At 36.2% G+C, this 15136-nt stretch overlaps 1 pseudogene; it reads left to right on the plus strand.

Annotated features, from left to right (window-relative positions):
- The window catches only part of LOC116868032, a 63404-nt pseudogene that overhangs the window by 47508 nt on the left and 760 nt on the right, over positions 1–15136 (plus strand).

Genomic DNA, 15136 nt, shown 5'->3' on the forward strand with positions numbered 1-15136 from the left:
CCACAGTATAGTCAATTTAGCCCCAGTAGATCACCAAAACCCTAGTTGAACCACAGATACCTGAGTAAGGACAAATGATTGCTGTTTTAAGCCCATGAATTTTGAGTGATTTGTTACACAGCATCCTATGGTAATAGCTGACTGATGAGGACCACACGTCCTGAGACAATGGCACCAATGATAGTGTTATATTTCAGTGTTAGGATTCCTGACTCACTCTTCTTTTCTTTCAGGAACTGCATTTGCTAGTTTGTGTCCTGGTTTCCCAGTAGTTGTGGCTGAACCCACCCTACCCCCCAGTGACCATAATTTCTTCACATATACCTTTTATGATTACCCTTTGCCCAGCTAACAGCACGAGTGAACAGGCCTCCTAGGTCATTAATTGAATCTTGTACACTAATGCTATATACATGTCCACCCTAATACCTACCCTCCCTATGGATTTGGACCTACCTTCAAGTTCCATTTCTTCCATTTTTCCTAAAAGAAATTATCCGAGATCTTACTCTCAAGGTACCCAATGAAGGTTGTGCTAGAAACTGGAAATGTATAAGTAACTAAAACAATCTTACTTTCAAAGTATTCATAACTTACTTGTTACATGCTGAACTGTGTATTCCCTAAATTCATATGTTGAAGTACCAACCCTAAAAAGTGACTGTATTTGGGGAGAGTGTCTTTAAAGAGTTAATTAAATTTAAATGAGGTAATTAGGGTGGGCCCTAATCCAATATGATTGGTGTACTTGTAAGAAGAAAAGATTAGGATGTTAACATGTATGGAGGGAAAACTGTGAAAACACAGGGAGAAGATGACCATCTAAAATCCAAAGAGAAGGACCTCATTAAAACAACGATGATGACATCTTGACCTCTGAATTCTAGCCTCCAGAACTATAAGAAAATTAATTTTTGTTGTTTAAACCACCTAGTATATGAGACTCTGTTATGGCAGCCATCACAAACCAACACACTAATCAAGGAGATAAACTAGGAGAGTACATTAAAAAAAAAAAAAAAGTCATATTCAAAACACTGTGAAAATACAAAGGAGGTTTTTGGGGAGCTGGTGAAAAGGAAGAAGAAGCGAAATCTTTTTAGAGATGGTAACATTTTGAATTTTGATTGATGAATAAGATGGTGTTAAGTCAAAAAGTAGAAGAATATTTCAGATAGAGTAAAAAGTATATGCAACTGTAGGAAAATAGGCTACGTCATGGTATGTTTAGGTAAATGCAAATTATTTGAGAGAGTTAGAAATGTGAGGAGATTAGCAAAAATGACTCCTGCTGACATTTTATACAGATAGTTCATACTTAAAGAGAGCATGTACACTTTCCCTAGAACATGTAAATTACCTACAAGATAAAATAATTTTTGTAGCAAAAGAGTGATTTCTTTACAATCTATTCCAGTTGGACCCCTGGTATCAAATTGAGTTAGATTGAAAATATCTTGACAGCTTGATTCCAATATCTAGCTGCAAAGCTTTTGGAGAGAGATTGATATTCCTGAATTTCTATCAAGGTATTCTTACCACTGCATAAACATTTGCACCAAATGTTCTTCCATTTTATAGACCATCTAACTAGCTCCCGAAGATAAAGCTCTGAAGTGGTTACCCCAAGGCTGTAAAATCAGAAATCCTGGATACTATTTACAATCAAACTGAAATGGAGTTGTTGGTTGTGCGCCTCTCTCTCTTTCTTTCTTTCTTTCTTTCTTTCTTTCTTTCTTTCTTTCTCTCTCTCTCTCTCTCTTTTGCCCCCTTTCTCTTTCTCTTTTAGAAGGGCTGAGAATCTGTGATTGGGCTATACAGATGAGGCTGAGAAGAGTGGCTAAAGCATTGAGTCCGTAGAAGAAGGAAGATGAGTGAATTTTTCTTATTGGGCTCTTCTCCAGAAAGAGTCATCTGGCAAGTTGGCAAATACAAACTCAAACAGCCTCGTGCCAGATGTGCACGGCTGCTGTTGGGCCATCTGCAGCTTGCCTTTGTGCCATATGCCACTTTTACATTTGGTTGACTGGAGTATCAGAGGCAAAACTCACAGTGCAATTGTTTTTGCATGATTCTTGTAAATTTAATCAGAAGAAAATGAACTGATCCCCAGCTAGGCAAGGCAGTGAGTACAGTGTAGTGGAAGCAAAGATGACTACTGCCAGGATTGCTTAGGAACAACCTTTGAATATACTGTAGGAAAATAAATGACAGAGTAGTGCTATGCTTGTGAATCTTTGGTGGCCTTATTCAGTCATGTCTGAGGCAATCTTTTACTTGTTCCTTTTTTTCTCTTAATTTGTTCCATTTAACTTGTCCCTTGTCTATGAACACCAGCATTACTACTCTGGATAAATACCTAGCCAATGACTTACTCTTTATTAAAAATGGGCTATAGTTGTAGTTTTATGTTTCTGCATTGTCGACCTATTTGGCACAGTACATTAGCAAAAAACAGATTGCAATGCAATTTGAATTCCATAGGCTATATAATAATACCAGGGATGGGTATAAGCGGAGGAAAAATGGATTATAGAATGCTTACATTTCACACCCAGGAAATAATTCCTTGTTTTTCAACTCAATTTTTCCAAGGCTGTCTGCCATTACTGACCATATATAAACATGTTTGCTTTTTTGCCAATTTGGAGTCTAGTTGAGGCTGAATTTTAGTCAACACTTTTCTGAATCAAAGCCTAGAGTTTTAATTAAGCTAACAAATGACTATACTTCTTAATTGAAGTGGTCATGACACTCTGCTATTTCCTGCAGCTGGTATTCTTATTTTAGATATAGCCTGTATGTACACTGTAGCAGAGTATAAACCAATAGCATGCCTGCAATCAAAAAGGGATTTTAAAGATTTTGTGAATAATATTATATTATTATTTTAAAGTTTACGTGGACTAAGTTTACCTAGGAGGTCCTAAAGGTATATGAATAGTTGACAGAAGGGGAAGAAATTTAGAGGAACTAGCATGGACAATGTATTAAGGTCTATATTGTTTAATTAGAGCTAATTTAATGTTTTAGCTCTATTGTAGGGATTTTTTTCGCTAAGTGTTTTAATAAATGCTCTTGATGACTTAAACCTTGTGAAATGGTTGCAGTTCATAATGTTCAGCATATTCATATTAGTCTAAACTGCCAGTGATGTTAAATTCTATTTCAAACTTTAAAATGATCACCAAAAGTCCCTCTTACATGTTTTGGCATTTAAATTTTGAGTTAAGAGTTATTCTGTGACAAGCAGATGGAGTGGTTCTAGAAGAAAAATTGGGGGTTGGGGCACCTGGGTGGCTCAGTGGGTTAAAGCCTCTGCCTTCACCTCTGGTAGTCATGATCCCAGGGTCCTGGGATCGAGCCCCGCATTGGGCTCTCTGCTCAGCAGGGAGCCTGCTTCCTCCTCTCTCTCTGCCTGCCTCTCTGCCTACTTGTGATCTGTCTGTCAAATATATAAATAAAATCTTTAAAAAAAAATGGGGGGTTTCTCGATCATGATCCCAATCTAGGATGGTGAAGGGGTTCTCTGTTAGTGCCCAAGTTCATATTCTTCACCTAAAAAATTAGTAGGCTGCAGTAATTCACACCTAAGGTCCAATTTAGCTCTAAGAGATTATGATTATCACTTGCAGTATTTGGTTTTCCATCCCCTGGCTATCTTCACTAACACAGAAAATTAAGACCAGATTATATGTAAAGGTTAGCATCCTCCATGGAGAATTGAGGGGAAATATGAGAGAACATTATCGTGGTTTGAATATATTCCAGGAAGTGTGCTAGATGCTCTCCGCATATTATTTCTATAATCCCCTTGGCATACACATTAGAGTTAGTTTTTAGATGAAACTACATGAAATTGCCCTCTTTCTAGTTCAAAAACTGTCAAATATCAGCAATTTTACATGGGTTATCCTAAATGTTATTCTATTTCACAGATCAAAACACTGAGGCCTAGAGAAGGTAAATAACTTGGCCAAGTCCTTAGTTACTAAGTAGCCACCTGGGATTTAAACCCAGTTCGCACTTTTAAATACAATATAAAACACTGCTGCTATAAACTAGATAAACACAGTTGATTATTAGGTATTTCTATTTGCATGTAAATAATACCCTCAAACCTTTCCCTTGTATAATTAAAACTTCATACTCCTTGAACAGCAACTTTCTAGTTTCTTCAGAGTGTTTTTTTTTTTTGTTGTTTGTGCATACTTAGTTTGACTTATCTATGATTAGCAGATGTTGGGTACGGTTTCCCGGGGTAAGCAAAGCAGGCAGGCTCTAAATGGCTAAAAATATTCTTGTTTGGGTTATATTTAAAGCCACTGCATGCGTAAGAACTTAAGTTTGGTGGGCTTTGGCATAAAAATCCTAGCCTGCTGTGAAGAAGTAAATAACATAAAAGCCAATATGCTGGTCCTTCACACAGCACTGTGTGACACAGCTGAGTAGCTACAGGACAAGGAGACAAGGCAGGGCTTCTGTTGATGGGAGAGCCATTGCCCTTCAGTGGTCACTGTGCTACCAGGGGCCAAAGGAGAAAGGACACCTCTCAGAAGTCATGAGCAGTCCCTTTAATAGTTGCGTGGCTATTCTCTTGGGGTCCTACGAGGTGAGGACTGTGCCCTTATTTACTCTGCACCAGGTCTGTGCCATGCATGTTGCTGGGCAATTTACCTAACTAGAGCTATTCTTGGCACATCGCAGGTATGCGACAAACCATTTTTGAATGAATAAATCATCTTTAATATTCACAATAATATTGGGAGGTAGATTTTGTTGCCTTCGTGTCACAGATTAGGGGCCACTTTCCAAGGGCATTTGAGATACGATAGCTGTATTTTAATAGTTCTTTGTCAAAAGTTAATGTGCAGCATATAGAACAGAAAAAGTCGAAGAGTTCTTGTAAGAAAAACTGTGTGCTAGGGCACATCTGCCCCATTAAAAATATAATTTGAGGGCGCCTGGGTGCCTCAATGGGTTAAAACCTCTGCCTTCGGCTCGGGTCATGGTCCTGGAGTCCTGAGATAGAGCCCCGCATCAGGCTCTCTGCTCCGCAGGGAGCCTGCTTCCTACCCCCTCCCTCTGTCTGCCTCTCTGCCTACTTGTGATCTCTGTCTGTCAAATAAATAAATAAATAAATAAAATCTTTTATATATATATATATATATATATATATAATTTGAAGAAGCTTTAGGCTATTATTTATGTGCAAATAGAAATAGCTAACAATAAACCACTTTTATCTAACTTACAGAAGCAGCTTATACTATTTAAAAGTGTGGATAAAAGCTTATACTATTTATTTTTATTTTATTTATTTATTTTTTTTAACAATTTTTTTTTTTTTAAGATTTTATTTATTTACTTGACAGGGAGAGATCACAAGTAGACAGAGAGGCAGGCAGAGAGAGAGAGAGGGAAACAGGCTCCCTGCTGAGCAGAGAGTCCGATGCGGGACTCGATCCCAGGATCCTGGGATCATGACCTGAGCCGAAGGCAGCGGCTTAACCCACTGAGCCACCCAGGCGCCCAAAAGCTTATACTATTTAAAAGTGCCTGGGTGGCTCAGTTGGTTAAGTGTCTGTCTTCAGTTCAGCTCAGATCATGGTCTTGGGGTCCTGGGATCGAGTCCTGCATCAGGGTCCCTGCTCAGTGGGGAAACTGCTACTCCCCCTGCTTGTGTTCTCTCTCTCTCACTGACAAATAAATAAATAAAATCTTTTTTTAATATAAATAAAATATTTTTAAAAAATAAATAAAAATAAAATAAAATAAAAAATAAATAAAATAAATAAAATAAATAATAAAAAATAAATAAAAATAAAAGTGTGGACTAGCTTTAAATCCTAGGTTGGCTACTTTGGTGTCTCCCTACTGCAGAGAGGTGAGTGCTGACACAGAAGCGCTTGGTGGGAAGGTGATATTTGTTTAAACTGATGGCAAAAAAATAAATGAAAACTGAGCACTCAATACATAATCAGCTCAGAAAAACTGGTTGTTAATATGTTCCAAACACAGCTTTGAGTCTCAGGCCTCACTTCCCCCCATTATTCAAGCAGGTAACACTGTGTTGTAGAAAAGTCATGAATTTTGGAGTGAGACCTGGATTTGAATCCTGATTTGTCACACAGTAGACAAATAATCTCTTGCATCTTCAGTATCAGAACCTGGAAATTGGGACCAATAAGATACATCTCATAATGTAGTTTTGAGAATAAAATAAAAGAATATCTCTAGAACACTTAGTAGAGGATTTGGCTCATATTTAAAGGTTCAACAAATATTAGTTTTCATCCCAACTTTTTGAGCCTAAAGTTTCTACACCGAGGCTTTCCTTGTTGCTCATTTTACTATGATTTTGCTAGCATAAAAATGTTCAGAGTAGAAGTCATTGAATACAGTGATTTGTTTCTTCTTAGCCCCTTCCCTTTTCCCAGGCATGGTCCTAGAAATGCATTTAGTTTGACAATTTCCTCAGGGGCCATGATGTCCAACAATAGATGAGTTGGGATGCTGGGTTATTCTTCTCACTGAGAAATACAACACAAGCTGTGAAACAAAAAAAAAAAAAAACAAGCAAAAACAAACAAAAAACTGGCATGGAGGAAGAGAGGTCCATGCACATGGGGACCCAGAAAGTTCCAATCTTCCTTCATGTGATCTAACAGGTTTTATTGGGGATAAGTGAGGAGTTGGGCACGAGATGAGGGATTTCCTTCAGTGAAAATACATTTCCTATGAGAAGGTCTGATGAAGTAGAGCTTGTGGCTCTGGAAGAATATTTACCATATATCCTTATCCTCTGCTAGGAAGTATTTGTAATATGAGTCATATTAATATTTATTTATTCATTTGGAGAAATGTTTTGCTCTCTGTTTTTATATTTCTGGATGCTACATTTATTTTTTCTCTTTGAAAATTCTAATGACCATCTGCAGTACTGGGAAGTGGAGAAGTTATTATGACAGCTATGTTTCAGATTTGGTTCAGATTACTGGTAAATTGCATGCATTAGCTTTTAAAAATGTGGGGCAGATTCTAAACACCTATATACTAGCTTTTAAAACAAAATGTGTCCCTCTTAAATGCTGGAAAGTTCTCAAAAAAGAAAAGAACATAAAATCTGTTCAGCATGCTTCTTTGAGAATATTTTTCAGCACGTAAAATCTTAACTTCACTTAATTAACTTTGAAACAGAACCATGTTTTTAGTTCCCAGTGGTTGGCTTCCTTCGTCCTTAACCACTCTACAGCCTCTAACTCTAATGACCAACACATATTCTTCTGGAAATGTTTTTCTTCCCTAACTTGGGTTTCCTATTCTAGAATGACTATTTTTCTATTCTTTAATTCTTTTTCTTTATATTTTCTTTGTTCTTTTTTTCTCCTGCAAAAATGTACCTTTCTGTCCTTAGTTTCATTCTTTACTCTTTGTTCTTTAGTGAGGTCACATATTCACATGACTTCAATGATTATTCCTAAGTATGTGATACTCAAATATCACTCTCAAATAACAACTATGCCTACAAGTTCTGTTTCACATTCCCAGCCCTTTGATCCACAACATCCCAGAGGTTCTAATGGTACCACAATAACATCATCCCCATTTTTTGATACTAGCTTTAAGAAGTAAAACTAAAAATCTCAGTTCCACGTTTGATTCCTTCTATGCCCACTCTATTTTTTGGTAATTCAGTTAGCAGATTCTGTCAAAACTTTTAATCTCTTCTTCCTTTTCATTACAACCATTATACCATATTTTATCAATTCTAACATACATATTTGTTCCAATAGTAACAGCTCTGAAACTGGAATATGTCTCACAATCAGTGATGTATTAGGATTGTGTCACAGTTTAATTAGCAGCCCTTCCTGTTCTTTCATTTTACTAAGTAGACTAATGATGCATCTTACAACTGATGGTGTCTTACATTTGATGTTCTGCTTTATGTAAACTCCTAACTGCCACATTCTTTGATTTTGATAATTGCTTTCTCAAGCTCCAGGTACTCCTTTAATCATTATGAGAATATTTTTCTTAAAGGAGAATTCTGATCAATCCCTGTCTTGGGCAAGGACGTTTGTTGATCCCCATTAGTGATTATATAAATCCAAATTCTGTGATTTAGCATTCAATGCCTTCCTATAGTTTTATCTCTCACAACTCTCCTAAAAATTTCCCATTCCAGGGGCACCTGGGTGGCTCAGTTGGTTGCACGTCTGACTCTTGATTTTAGCTTAGGTCATGATCTGAGGGTCATAGTGTGGAGCCCCACATCAGTCTCTGTGCTCAGCAGGGAGTCTGCTTGAGAGTCTCTCTCTCTCTCTCTCTCTTTCTCTGTCCCTCCTGCTGCTCTCCCCACCCTATCTCTCAAAATAAATAAATAATCTTTGAAAATTTTTCTCACTCCATGTACAAACCGGTATAGCTGTCAAATATACCCTATAATTTCTTACCTCTTTTCCTTTGCTGAGAACAGTGTTCTGCTTCAAATGCTACATTCTTCATCCCATTTGTTGATAACTTACCTAAGAATTAAGGAATTTTAAATGTCATTAACTCCGTGAAGCCTTAATGATATGCCCAACCTCTATGGATTCTCTCTCACTCATGAAAGGTAACATTATCATTTCCATCTAATAAAAGAGAGAGTTGAGAAATTAGAGGGTTGTCACTCAAGGGCCAGGACAAGGGATAAAGTTAGAATCTGAACCCAGATCCGGCTTACTTGAAATAATACATTTAGTTATGCATTTAGTTATGCATTATGAATTGTAAGGAAAATGCTGTGGAGAACAACTAGGAAGAAAAGTTCAAGGCTCTGCTCTTTTGTTGTGGAAGTAGAAACCTAGAAATAACTTTATTTAACCTCCATATCCACTTATAGTGAAATAACCTAAGATACTCTATTTTCAACTAAGTGACTTATCATTTATTAGGAGGAGAACTTAGAACCCCCAGATTTAATGTATTTTACATATCCAGACACCACACCATTCTTATCTACATAGTATAGAAAATTACATTCAACAATGTTGCCCACAATAGGCTTGGCTAGTTAAAAAGTAAAATAAAAATTAAAGGACACACTGAAAGGATAAAATGAAAACATAATGAAAGTGTGAAATTATATATGGATATATAAACCTGTACAAAGGATAACATTATACAATGTACAACTCCATTTTTCCATGGGAATAAATAGGACCCTTTGAATTGAAACAAACAGTGGGTTTCCTGTATGTCTGTATTCATCAGGGTTCTCCAGAGAAGCAGAAATAATAGTATACATACAGATATATACAGAAAGAAGCTTATTATGAAGGATTAGCTTAAATGATTATGGGGACTGAGAAGCCCATGGTTTGCCCTCTGCAAGCTGGAGGCCCAGGAAAGTGATGTTGTAGTTACAGTGCAAACTCAAAAGCCTGAGAATCAGGAGCGCCAGTTTCTAAGGGCAGGAGATCAGTGTCCCAGTTCAAGCAAGAGAAAAAATTCACTATCCCTCTGCCTTTTTTTGTTCAGCTTGAGCAAGTGAGCAAATTTACCCTTCCTCTCCTTTTTGTTCTATCAGCCTTCAACAGCAATCTTCTTCACTCATGGACACACCCTCATGGGCACACCGAGAAATAGTATTTTGCCAGCTATCTGGGCATCGCTTAGCCCAATCACAATTTAACCATCACAATCTTTAAGAGAAATGAGGTACTATTTAAAGATCTCTGAGAGAGAATGCCTCAGAACAATCTCTCTGGCTTATGTTAATGCTTGGCCCTCTTTTATTTTTTATTTAAAGATTTTATTTATTTGAGAAAGAAAAAGAGAGAAGGTGGGGAGGGGCAGTGGAAGAGGGAGAAAGAATCTTACGCAGACTCCACGCTGAGTGTGGAGCCTGATACAGGGCTCAATCTCATGACCCTGAGATCATCACTTGAGTGAAACCAAGGGTCAGATGCATAAGCGACTATACCACCTAGGCACCCCAAAGCTTGGCTCTCTTATGCTCACCTTCACCATTATGTGTGGGGAGAGGAAATCAGTGAACATCATCAGGACCAGCTGAGTACTCTACACTCAAACATCCGAATCCAAATAGAACTTCCTTGATAAAGTCTCCCATTGCAAATCAAGTGCCTTATATAAAATCCATCACTCACATACAGAATCACCACCAATTCCAATACAAAAAACCCACTTTCACTTTTAAAACAATCAAGTATTTTATGTGAAAAACTTCCATTATAAGCATTCATGAATTTTGACAAACATAACCATTATCACAATATAGAAGTTTTTCATCATCTCAAGAGGTTTCTTCTGCCCCTTTACTGTCAGTCCCCACCCCCACCCTGACCCCTGACACCCAACTAACCTAATTTCTGTCACTATAGCTTAAATTTTTTATATTCACACGTTCATATAAATGGAATCGTGTAGTATTTATTCTCTTATATATGGTTTTTTTGCTCAACATACTGCTTTTTAGGATTCAGTTATGTTGTGGCATGATAATCAATAGCTAGTTTTTCTTGTTGAATACATCCATTGTAGGTATTACTATAATACGCTTACCCATTCACCTACTGATGGACATTTATGTTATTCCAACATTTTGGTTATTATGAATAAAGCTGTATGAATATCCTTGAACAAGATTTTGTATGGGCATATATTTTCATCTCTCTCAGGTAATTATCTAGGGATGGATGTTTTGTATTTTATGGTATGTTTAACTTTTTGAGAAACTTCCCAACTCTTTTCTAAAATGGTTGTATCATTTTACATTTATAGTAACAATATATGAGTTTCAGTTAATCCACATCTTCCCCAAAAGTTGGTAGAGTCAGTCTTTTTTATTTTAGCCATCTTGGTGGGTGTGTATTGGATTTCAGTGTAGCTTTAATTTGTATTTCCCTGATGATTAATGATGTTAAGCATCTTTATGTGCTTATTGAACATTCACTTATCTTTTATTAGGTTGTTTTCTTATTAAGTTATGTTTAAAAAAAAAACACGTATTTCCTTTACTCATAACCCTTCTGATGCCAGATTGTATGGGTGTTCTTCCCACACTGACAAATTCTCTGACACTGGGTGTCCTAATAATTAAGTCCAATTCTGACACTAACCAGAGTTTGTGCAGACCAATAGACTGAGGGTTCAATCCCACAGGACTACCTCCCACTTCAGATGCCAATTTCAAGTAGTGGGTCCCCAGGTTACCACAATTTCTGTCTGATATGGCTGTAAATTCAAAGTTCCCATGGCCCCCTTTTTGGTTTGATAATTTGCTAGATTGGCTCACAGGACCCAGAAAAATAGTTTACTTACTATTGCTGATTTATTACAAAGGATGTTTTATTTATTTATTTATTTATTTATTTATTTATATTATGTTATGTTAGTCACCATACAGTAACAAAGGATGTTTTAAAAGAAACAAACAAATAGCCAAATGAAGAGATACAGAGGGCGAGGTCTGGATGTGTCCTGAATACAGGAGCTTCTGTCTCTGTGGAGTTGGGGCACTCCACCTTCCTGGTGCATGGTCATGTTCACCAACTTGTTCTATACTTTTGGAATATTTATGAAGGCCACCAAGAGTTACCTTATTAGAACAAAAGATGCTCCTATAACCCAGGAAATTCTAAAGGATTTCAGAGCTCTGTCTCAGGAACTGGGGTTGAAAACCAAATATTAGCAGGGACTTGGGGAAAAGACGAATATGTGTGTGTGTGTGTGTGTGTGTATCCTATTAATTGACAAGTTATAAGAGTTATTGATATATATTATGGGTACAAATCTTTACACACACACACACATATATATATATATATATATATATAATACATATATTGTGTGTGTGTGTGTGCACATCCATGCACATGTGTGCATTTAAATATACCAATCTTCACTATATTGTACATCCGAAAGTAATATTACACTGTATTTTAACTAACTGGAACTTAAGTAAAAACTTAAAAAATTAGATTGGCCAATCTAATTAACCTTCTTATTATCTTAATGGTGACTTTTGAAAAGCCAGTTTTTAATTTCAATGAAGTCCAAGTATTGATTTTTTGTTTGTGATGTAAGAAATATTTGCCTACACCAGGGCCACAAATATTTTCTCCTCTCTTTCTTGTAGATTTTTTTTTTTTTATTTATTTGACAGAGAGAGATCACAAGTAGGCAGGGAGGCAGGCAGAGAGAGAGGAAGGGACGCAGGCTCCCTGCTGAGCAGAGAGCCTGATGCGGGGCTCGATTCCAGGACCCTAAGATCATGACCCGAGCCAAAGGCAGAGGCTTTAACCCACTGAGCCACCCAGGCGCCCCATCTTTCTTGTAGAATTTTTAAACGCTTAGTTTTTATGTTTATAGCTATTTTAGTTAATTTTCCTGTGTATTGTGACATAAAGGTTGAGGTTCCTATCTTTCTATATGGTTATCTGGTTTTCCTTACTGTTTGTTAAATAGTATCCATTCTCCATTAGGTTATCTTGGCTCCTTTTATTCAAAATCGTTTGGTGTTCATGAATATATTTCTGTATTGTTACATTATTCTATATATTTATTCTTATGCCAATACCATATTGTCTTAATTATTCTACTTTTATAGTTAAATCCTCAATTTTGACTTGTTATACAACTCATTAACAACTCTTTGTGTATGGACCTACCTACTGCCTTCAGTCTATCCCCTTCTTGATGATGTAGCAGCATTAACTTTGAACAAGACACTCCAGTGTTTGGCCTTTCGAGGTCCTTCCTTTTCAGTACAGATTATAGAGTCAGATTGTCAAGTTCTACAATGATGTTTCTGAGGTACTGATTGATTTTATGTGGATATATAGGCCAATATGGGTAGAAATTACTTCTTAACAATATTGTGTCTTGACCCATGAATATGACATAACCTTTCTATCAATTTGGATCATTAGTTTCTCTCAGCAATATTTTGTAATTTATAGTGTACAGATCTGGCATGTATTTTATTAAATTTATCCTTGATTATCTCATGTTAGAATACAATTAAAGGGGTAGTAATTATAATTTCAATTTCTAATTTTTCAATGTCAGAGTACAAATGCAATTGATTTTTATACTCTCTTTATATCCTGTGGACTTGCTAATTTGCTTACAAATGATAAGAGTCTTTGTAGATTCCTTAGGATTTTCATTGTACATGATCATGATAACATTGTCTTAGAGTAAGAACAGTTTTTTCCATTTTTCCTGTGATCTCTCCTTGCCTTTTGTTCCTTTCCTTATTTCCTTGCTTGCCTTATTGCACTGGCTACAACTTCCTTTGCATTGTGAAATATAACAGCTCTGAGTGAACATTCTCTTTATTCCCCCCAATCTCAGGGAAAGGTTTTTAATCTTTAATCATTGAAGATGATGTTAGCTGTAGGTATTTTGTGAATACTATTTATTAGATTGAAGAAGCTCATTTCTATTACTAAATTATAAGTGAAAGTCAACTTTTGTTAAATGCTTTCCTTTACATCTATTGAGATAATTTTGTGGTTTTCCTCCTTTGTTTATATGTTAAACTTATATTTGACTGATTTTCAAATCTTGAAGCAACCATTGATTCCTGAGGGGGAAAAATGTAAATGGTCATGATGTAAAAACCTTTTTTAGAGATTGTTGGATTTGAATTGATAATATTTTGCTGTGGGTCTTTGGATCTCTATTCATAGGAGATTCTTATAATGTCTGTGTTTTATTTTGGTAAGAGGGCAATACTAGTTTTATAAAAGAAGTTCAGACATGTCCATACTTCTATTTCCTAAAGGAGTTTATGTAGTTTTTGTATTATTTCTTCTTGTAATGATTGATGGAATTCACTATTGAAGCTATTCAGGTGTGGGATTTTCTTTATTATACTATAAATTGAAATCTTTAATACTTTCAGAGGATCTCAGATTTTCTCTTTTTTTCCTGAATCACTTTAAATAATTTTTTGTCTTTCAAGTAGTTTGTCTGCTTGATCTGAGTTGCCAAATCTATTGGCATAAATATACTCCTGGTATTTATTATTCTTTTATTACCTCTAGCACCTAAAGTGATAATCCCTTTTTCATACTTGAGATAGGTAACTTTGCACTCTCTGTCTCCGTCTTTAGATGTCTCTCAGTGTGTCTTAGTATACCGAGAGTTGATCAATTTTATCCTTTTTTTTAAACAGCTTTTGATGTTATGATTTTTCCCTTTTATTTATTTTTTATTTCATTAAATACAAGATTCAAAATAGTCAAAAATGATATGATATAGACAAAATTGTATTGGGAGAAGGAAGCTTTAATTTATTTCTCAAAATTACAAAGGATGAAAAATAAGGAGAGGTATAGAACTAAATAATAGTGTTATATTTAATTGGATATAAATAGATAATAGTTTATATTTAATTGGGTATAAGTAGATAAATATCAAACTCTTTAAAGAAAACAGCATATACCTTCTTTTAAGGTGCTCATAGTACATAAGAAAAATGGGTACGTATTATACACATCAAAAACTAACCAAATATTTAAAAATAGAAAGTGTGATGGTAATATTTTCTGCTCAGAGGTAAATAAAACTAGAGAATAAAAATCCTGTTACCTGAAAATTAAAAACTCATTTAAAAAACCTATGATTAAAAGAAAGGGGAGGGGCTCATCTAGGTGACTCAGTGGGTTGAGTGTCTGCCTTCGGCTCAGGTCAAGATCCCAGAGTCTTGAGATGGAGCCTGGCTTTCAACTCCCTACTCAGCTTGAGATGGAGCCTGGCTTTCAACTCCCTACTGCTTCTCCTTCTGCTCTCCCCCTGCTCATGCTCTCTCTCTCTCTCTCTCTCTCAAACATAAATAAATAAATAATCTTTAAAAAACAACAAACTTGGGCGCCTGGGTGGCTCAGTGGGTTAAAGCCTCTGCCTTTGGCTCAGGTCATGGTCCCACAGGACCATGCTCCTCTGCTCAGCTGGGAGCCTGCTTCCTCCTCTCTCTCTGCCTGCCTCTCTGCCTACTTGTGGTCTCTCTCTGTGTCAAATAAATAAATAAAATTAAAAAAAAAAAGAAAACAACAAACTTATGATTGGAGGAACTCCTAACCAAAAAATTAAGAATATTTAGAAAATTGTAATT

This window comes from Lontra canadensis, unplaced genomic scaffold (genome assembly GCF_010015895.1).
Source record: "Lontra canadensis isolate GAN:19392208 unplaced genomic scaffold, GSC_riverotter_1.0 scaffold14, whole genome shotgun sequence".
Lineage (NCBI taxonomy): Eukaryota > Metazoa > Chordata > Mammalia > Carnivora > Mustelidae > Lontra > Lontra canadensis.